The 9017-nt window shown below is 39.3% G+C and overlaps 1 non-coding gene across 1 annotated transcript; it reads left to right on the top strand.

The window, feature by feature from the left end:
* The first annotated feature begins 3847 nt into the window (after positions 1-3847).
* On the top strand, positions 3848-3954 carry LOC112780770 (small nucleolar RNA R71). The gene has a single exon (XR_003191586.1). It is a non-coding gene; the product is annotated as a small nucleolar RNA R71 (small nucleolar RNA).
* Positions 3955-9017: the final 5063 nt, after the last annotated feature.

The following is a 9017-nucleotide window of genomic DNA, read 5'->3' on the forward strand; positions in this document are numbered from 1 at the left end:
AGGGGAGATGCAACAGCATGCATCCGTCGAACAGTAATTGGGAGGCCTACTTTTATCCACTCGGGGTTCTCATCCTCGAACATCATCCCAGCCCTGTCACACAGACAGAAAATAGTGCTGGGGTAGCCTAACCTTCCTCTAGAGTCGCTTTTCTCAGCCATCTTCCTAATACCTTGGGCTATGAGTTCATGAACCTTGATCTCTCCTCCTTTAAGTATACATTGCACCATTGTTGCTCTCTTAAGATTCACCTCTGAGTTATTCCCGACAGGAAGGATGGATCTCCTTACCATTTCGAACCACCCCTTTGCTTCAGGAGTGAGGTCCCCTCTCTTAATGAACTTGGGCTTCCATTGAGGGTCTCGTACCCAATTAGCTCCTTGTACGCAAATATCTTGCACAATTTGGTCATAGTTGGGACTGCTATCTATTTTGGAGTGATAGCTTTCTTCTGCAAATGGTATGGTTCGTAGTTTCAACGCCCTCATGATGCTCATGGGACTGAAATCCACGGTCACCCCTCTCACGAAGCTTATATAGGAGTCATCTGTCTTATCATACCTGATTGCATTTGCGTAAAACTCTCTCACAAGAGTTGCATTCACTTTTATGACTGGATCAGTAAGGAGCTCTCATCTCTTTTCCACCTACTCTGTGATTTCGGGGCACTCAGTTTTTCTGGCTTGAAAGTCTAGCTCATATATGATCTCCTTATCAACCATCCACCCGAATTGCAATGCATGGTAAAAGGTTCTAAATTTCTTCTCATCGAAAGGGCGTTGCTCCATAGGCTCCTTCCCCTTTCTTCTTTTAGAGCTTGATGATGCCATAAGTGACTTTTGAGATGTGAAGGTGTTGAGAATTATTGGTTAATGATGGAATTCGGCCGGTTAAGATGGGGTGTAGTAAAAGGAGCAAGTGAGAGTATTTTTTTTTTTTTTGGGTAAGAGGAGTTGGGTGTCGAAAGTGGGGAGTACAAAGAATGGAAATTGGAATATGAAGGGAGTATGGAATAAGGACCACTTATATAGGGAAGTGGTGAGTGAATGAAAGGTGTGGATTGATGGAGTGGGTGTATGATGAACGGATAGGGTTTAGCATGGGATGAGCACAAGGATCATCACTTTTATGATGGAGTTGGTTCAGTTTCCAAGCGTGTTCTTCTTCCAATGTTGCATGGCAACATTTCCCAATGCATTTCCCTTTGAAGACACGTGTATAGTCCTCTTCTTTTGAAGTGGCCGAACCCTTCCTCCTTCAATTGTCCCATCAATTTTCCTACAAAACAAAAGAAATGTGATTAATAAATTTGTGGATAGTGGCGGCAAAATTTAAAAGGAAAGAATAACTACTTTTTTAAATTTTTGTTTCTAAATGGTAAGTGCTATTCATGAATACAAACCAATTGGCTAATTAACTGTCCATGTATGCAACATTGGTGACACCAAACTTAGTTTGTGGCACTGTGGTGTAAAAAGTTTTGTTCAAGGCTCTAAGAGTGACATGATATGAATTGCATTTATGCTCTCTTAGTATGCCTTGAACACCAAACTTGTTCTTCACTATGTGCTGCATAAAAAGATTCATTCAAGTATGTGTCAAAGTTGATTTGGAATTCATGAGCCTTGCATTATTAACTACTTGAAGAGCATATAAAACATGGGTTGCCTCCCATGAAGTGCTTCTTTAGCGTCACTAGCTTGACGTTCTGACTTTGTCAGGGTGGTTGGTAATGCTTCAAATCTTCCCCCCTCGTAGTAAATTTATCTCCATTGGCTTCATCAAGAATCTCCACATGTTCTAGGGAGAGAATTCTGTTGATGGTGAAAACTTTAGGTAGCTGAGATGGGATGGTGGGGAGGTGAGATGCGATAACTGGGAAATAAGCTGAGATCACTTTATCCCCTGGAGAGAAGTCCTCTGTAGGGATCATCTTGTTCCTCCACCTCCTTGGTGCCTTCTTCTTTTTTTCTTTTACTGTTGCCCTGCTCTTTGTGGCCTCTTTTTCCAATGAAATTTTGTTGCTGGTCTCATATGACTCTGGTGGTTTAGGTTCCTCCTGGTTTTCCTTTTGCTGTGACAACTGCTGACTGTCTTGTTCATCAACCAAAGGGATTCTCAGGTGTACAGCTTGTGCTTCAATGCTTGTTTCTTCCACCAGTGCTTTGTCGTGCTCTCCCCTTGGTTCCTTGCTTTCCTGATCTGCTTCTTGTGAGGGTTTGAAGACATTGAATGTGAGTTGTTCATCATGTATCCTCAGTATTAGCTCTCCTCGCTCCACATCTATGAGCGCTCTGGCTGTAGCTAGGAATGGTCTTCCCAATATGATTGGGTGAAGGTGACTCTCTTCCATTTCCAATATGACAAAGTTTGTGGGAAGGAAGTAGTTTCCAACCTTTACCAACATGTTTTCAACCACTCCTACTGCTTGTTTTTTAGTTTTGTCAGCCAGCCTGATGACTACGTCTATGGGCATTAGCTCATTGATCTGCGGCTTCTTCATAAGGGATAAAGGCATTAAGTTGATGCTTGCTCCCAGGTCACAGAGTCCTTTGTCAAACATTGTTTCTCCTATGGCGCAGGGGATGTGAAAACTCCCTGGGTCCTTCCTTTTTGTAGGCAACTCTGGTTGAATGAGAGTACTGAACTCCTTATTCATCACTATTGTTTGCCCTCCTTTGAATGAGCTTTTCCTGGTCAGCAGCTCTTTCATATACTTAATGTACCAGGGCATTTGTTGGAGAGAATTGATGAATGGTATGTTTACATGGAGAGATGCAAACATATCAAAGAACTTTGAGTATATTCTCTTTTCCACACCACCCTTGAGTCTTTGGGGAAAAGGTGCATAGAGTTTCAGCATCTCCTTCTGTGTAATTTTGGTTTCTTGGTGACCCTCTTCCTGCTTCTCTACTGAAGTATCTTCAGAGTGTTCGAAGGGTTTGTTTAGCTCTTCCTCAGTCCCCTTATCACTTATAGTGACCATCTTGTAGTCTTCCCATCTTACTTTCTTTGCTTCACCTCTCGGGTTTTTTCTGTGTCACTTGGGAAGCTGTCAGTAGGTTTGGGAATCTTCTCAGAGAGCTATCCCACTTGAAATTCTAGCTTCTTAATGGTGTCTCCCTGGTTTTTAATATTAGCTCGTACCTCCTCCTTGAACACCTTGTTCTCTTGGAGTTCCTTACATATGCCTTCAAGTAGGGTCTCAATCCTTGAGAGTCTATCTTTGGATGATGGTGAGTTGGAGTTGGAGGGATGAAAATGGCCATTTTGGTTTTGATATGGATGTTGAGAGGTGTTGTTAGGTGGGTGCTGATATGATCTCTGTGTGGAATGTTGGTGAGCTGCATTGTTGTTGGGGTTATGATGTCTCTAATCTTGGCCTTGATCTTGTTGATTTTCCCACCCAAAGTTTGGGTTATTCCTCCAACCAGGATTGTAGGTTTTGGAGTATGGATCATGGGTCTGCCTAAGTGAGTTTCCAATGTAGTTGGCTTGTTCCTGATCACCCTCTGCTTCTGCATTCACTCCTTCTTGGGTTGCTGATGAGGTGGTGATTGCTGCTACTTGGTTCCTCTCCATCTTCTTGGTAAGATCGGCCAGCTGCTTGGTGATCATCTTGTTTTGGGCCAGCAGTGCATCTACATTGTTTAACTCCATCACTCCTCTAGTATTGCCTCTTTCAGAGGCATAAAAGTAAGCATTCTCAGCTACAGTCTCAATGACATCTATGGCTTCTTCAATGGTCTTCTTCTTGTTCAGAGATCCCCCGGATGAGTGGTCTACTGCCTTCTTTGATTCGTACGAAAGACCTTCATAGAAAATGTGTAACTGCACCCATTCATTGAACATATCTGGCGGGCACCTTCTTGTCAAGTCCTTAAACCTCTCCCATGCTTCATAGAGAGTTTCACCATCTTGTTGCCTGAAGGTTTGTACCTCAACTCTCAACCTGTTGATTCTTTGAGGAGGATAGAATCTCGCCAAGAATTTGTTCACCACATCTTCCCAGGTTGTTAAACTCTCCTTCGGGAAGGATTCCAGCCATTTAGATGCTTTGTCCTTGAGTGAGAAGGAAAACAGAAGCAGTCTGTAGGTGTCAGGATGAACACCATTAGACTTCACAGTATCACATATCCTCAGGAATGTGGTAAGATGTTGATTGGGATCTTCTTGGACACTTCCTCCGAATGAACAGTTGTTCTGAACAAGGGTGATGATCTGTGGCTTTAGTTCAAAGTTATTTTGGATGATACTTCCACAGTTTCCTGGGTTTGGATTGATATAAGAGCCTAGAACTCTTCTTTCTTGTCCAGCATGATGCACTGGTCCTTCTCTGCCATGGTTGTGAGCCTCTTCTTCATGATGGTTCTCTATATTCTCATCCATGTTTGGTTCAAAATACTTCTCCTCTTCCTCAGCACTAACGACTCTCTTTCCTCTTGCTTCCCTTCTTAGTCTAAGGAAGGTTCTCTCAGGTTCAAAATCAAAGGAAGTTGAAGCCCCACTTCTTCTACCTCTCAAACAACCAACAAAGCACAAGCAGGAAAGAGATAAATGCATGAAGTATTCTTGTCAGAAATGCTGTTAGTGTGAGTGATACAATATATCAAACAGTTAGTGCGTTAGTGAACTGAATTGTAACAAATAAGAGAACACCACAAACGGGTAGGGGTAAAGGGAAGAAAATAACTAAAACTGAAAGTAAATCACTTAAATAGAAATTAAATCAAATAAAAGAAAAACGCTCAATCTAGTTATCCACTAATTTAATCATTGTTGATACAAAATCAATCCCCGGCAACGGCGCCATAAACATGATGCACGGAAACTTGTCTCTCAATAAATTTCCCTCGGCAAGTATACCAAATTGTCGTCAAGTAAAAACTCACAATAGAGTGAGGTCGAATCCCACAGGGATTGATTGGTCAAGCAACTTTAATTGGAGGAATGTTCTAGTTGAGCTAAGCAAAAGTTGATTTGAGAAGTGCAAAAAATTAAATGGCGGGAAAGTAAATAGCAGGAATTGTAAATGTTGGAAATAAAAAACTGAATATAAATGACGGAAAATAAAGTGCAGAATCTTAAATGGAAAATGGGGAATTCAGCATAAAAGTAGATGGCAGAAAATAAAGAGAATGGGTAAGATCAGAAATGGGAAATTCTCTGGGCTCGGGAGATGTTGCATTCTTCGGATCAAGTTCATTTTCATCTCTTCCTCAATCAATGCATTCATTGATCTCCTTCGCAATCTTAAGTGATTGAATTCTAATTCCTTGGTAATTCAATCTCTCATGTCTTGATCAATAGCCAATTCCTTAGTCTAATTGCTCATGAGAAGAGATGAAGTGTGGTCACTGATTATACCACATGTATTCCCAAATCAAAATGTTGGTAGGATTATATGTCACTATATCCATCCAAACCCCAATTTGGTCCAACATGAGAAAGCATTTCTAGCATGATCTCTTCATTCCTCTTCCAAGGTTCCAAAGAGATCCAAGTATGAATAGCTTCTTTTCCAAGACAACTACCCAATTGGATGAAGATTGAAAGCTTTCTAGTAAAATCAAGAGAAAAGAAAGAAGAAGAATAATGAAAACTATTATTGATCCATCAAATTACAACAGAGCTCCCTAACCCAATGAAAGGGGTTTAGTTGTTCATAGCTCTGGGAATGGAAAGCAAAGATGGAAAATACATTCTGAAAGTAAAACTAGAAGTTGCAGAGAAAGTAAAATTATACAGAGAGTGGTTCTCTCAATCCAAAAGCTATTCTCTAGTTCAAAACTACTCCTATATATACTACTCTTTTGATCTTCTAGTTGGCTCTTCAAGTCTTGGATATGGGCCTTTGGATCTTGAGTTGAAGCAGTTTGGAATCTTCAGTGGGCTCAGCTTTACTTGCAGAGAAAGTGTGAAGTAGGCATGGACTTTAGCTAGGACGTTAGTGGCGTTAACGTTAAGTGAAAATGTGGGTTCGAGAACGTTAGTGACAATCACCTTTTTCACTAACGTTCCTAGTCCAAGATGGTTCACGTTAACTTCAACGTTAGTGGCACTAACGTGACCACTAACGTTGCCTCTTGGTCCATCGCAAGCGTTATTGGCGTTTACCTTTGCCAATAACGTTGCTCTTAGCCCCCCTTTTCTCACGTTAGAGTCCACGTTAGTATAACTAACGTGGCTCTTAACGTGGGAATGCCTTAGCCTCGAGAGCGTTAGTGACACTTACCTTTGTCACTAACGCTCCAAACGCCCCTTCTCACGTTAGTGCCTCACGTTAATTATCTTAACGTGGTGGTGATTGCCATCTCCAATGTTAGTGACAAAGGTGAGTGTCACTAACGTTGGCTCATCATTTCTTTCCTCCACGTTAGCTTCCACGTTAATCCAATTAACGTGGCAACTAACGTGGCTCATAGTGGCTTAGTCCAACGTTAGTGACAAAGGTGAGTGTCACTAACGTTGGCGATTCCTTGCTTCTCCTACGTTAGAGTTCACGTTAATATAGTTAACATGACTCTTAACGTGGCCAATTGGGCTTAGTCCAACGTTAGTGACAAAGGTGAGTGTCACTAACGTTGGCATTGTCTTCCCTTTCCACGTTAGAGTTCACGTTAACTGAGTTAACGTGACTCTTAACGTGGCTAATTACCAGTTTGGAGCGTTAGTGGTATTCACCTTTACCACTAACGCTGGAGCCCCCTTTCTCTCCACGTTAACTACCACGTTAATGTAGTTAACGTGGAAATTAACGTGGGCCATGATGGTTTCGAAGGCATTATTGGCAATCACTTTTCTCATTAATGTTGCAAGTTTATTCCCATTCCACATTAGTGGTCACGTTAATTAGATTAACGTGGCTGCTAATGTGGCTCTTCCTTGCTTCCTTTGTCCTGAAATCAAGCAAATAAAGTGCATCAAAGCTCTAATCCAAGTTATGAGACATGCATTATCCAATTTGTCATTCAATTCATGCATAATTCTCCTAAAATCACATGAAATTCACAATGTTTGCTTGAATCAAGATGTAGGTGATTATCTATCCAAAACTTGCTTATTAACTAAGAAAATGCATGAAACTACCCTAAAACAGTAAAGAAAAGGTCAATGAAACTGGCCAAAATGCCCTGGCATCAATTATCATTATATTAGTATTAGAAGATACTTGAATGATATTATAAGGTTACCTGGTCTGTTTTAGTTAAAAACAGAAAATCGGTTTAACCAGGTTTACAGTTTACTAGTGTAGCTTAGCACCAGCACTCTCTAATGACTTTAGCAATGCTAAGGTTTCATCGTACATGTTCTATTCTCATAATAAATATGTTACTAGTGTCATTTATGCTAGTAGCTCAGAAAATAATTTTTTTAGAGATGTTTTTACGAGTGTTCCGATACATCTAGTTTTAGTAGTTATACACCTGAGATATTTTAATATTATTTTAACCCACCTCCAAGCCAACCAATCACAACTCACCTTACACCCCCAAGACACTCCAAGGACGGTCATTTACTCCCTTTGGATGAAAATGAGAAGAGAGAAAAGAGAGAAACCTTCATGAACACTTAATCTTCGAAGCTTGATTTCTTCTAAACTAAAACTCAAATAAAAACTCCATTTCACCAAAATGATCCTCTCTTCGCCCTCTACATAACCATATAACATATCAAGGCTGGAAATAATGTGAGATGGCTGTCTCTCTCCCTGTTCAATTTGGTTTTCAAGGAAACATGCTTAAACATGTGTTTTCTTGATGTTCTTCCTTAGGAATCATGCTTAACTTGACTTGAGAGCCAAGAAACGTTAATTTCCAGCAAGTCTAAGGTTAGATATCCCTTCCTAACATGCTGAGGGAGATTTGGTCAGTTGAGGGTTTTTGGATTTAAAGTTGTTCTTGATGCGATTTAGGAGGAAAAAGTGCTTAAGGACCACCTGAAAGTATAACCAAATTAGGAGCAGCAAAACCAGGTAGGGTTTTATGAATTTAATCTTGATTGATTGTGTCTAAGTTGTTTAATTATGATATGGTTTGACTGTGCTTTAAGTTGATGATTTATATGAGTGATTCTTGTTGAAATTTTGGTGAAAATTTGATGAAATTTGATGATATTCAAGCTATGAAACATGTTCTTGAGTACAGCTGGAAAAATGAACCCTAATCCTTAAATTGGGGTTCAATTTGTGTTTAAAACATGTAGAAAAGATGGGGTTTTAGTGGCTGGGAATTTATTTTGAATTTCGGTAAAAATCGGTTGCTGAAAAGACTGAAAAACGGGTAAAAACAGAGAAAGAATATGAAGAATATACGAAGAACACTTTGAGTGTGATGAAGAACATGGAAGAACAGGCCTTAGATCTTAAAAAGGGCAAGGTTGTAATTATTTTGGTGTTTGAGGGGTTATTTTATAATTTCTGAAAGTTAGAGTGGTTAAAGTAGAAATATTAAAAGTTACTGGGGTAAAAAGTTAATTTTAAAGGTTAAAAGGTAAAGGCAAGGTAATTTTCAAAAATTTAGTAATAAAATAATAAATAATAATAAAATATTAAATAATAATATTAATTAAAAATAATATTTTAATAAAAATAATAAAATAATACGAAAAAGGTAATTTTCTGTAAAAGCTTTAGAAAGACAACTTTAAGCATAGACTCTCGTAATTACCTTCATAACACACTTATGGAGTGGTAATAACATGTTAGTGAGGCAAAGATAAAGGAAAGATAAGAAGTTAAAGAAAAGATAAACACCAAAGAAAAGTCTGTAAAGTTTTAATAACAGAAAAACAGACAGAGATTAGTGAACGAACTATGGCAAATGAGTTTGTCCTTGAGTTGTGACTAGGGTTAGGTATTATATGAAAAGTTAAACTGTTTCAGTATAGACTTAATGAACCTATACTTGGGACAGGCTAACTATTCATTCCGAAATTTACATAAGCCTTAAAACAAACGTTAAACAGAGAAATCAGAGCAGAATAAAGTAACACAGAGAACAAAATAACCAGAGTAA

Source organism: Arachis hypogaea, chromosome 19, assembly GCF_003086295.3.
Source record: "Arachis hypogaea cultivar Tifrunner chromosome 19, arahy.Tifrunner.gnm2.J5K5, whole genome shotgun sequence".
In the NCBI taxonomy this organism is placed as follows: Eukaryota; Viridiplantae; Streptophyta; class Magnoliopsida; order Fabales; family Fabaceae; genus Arachis; species Arachis hypogaea.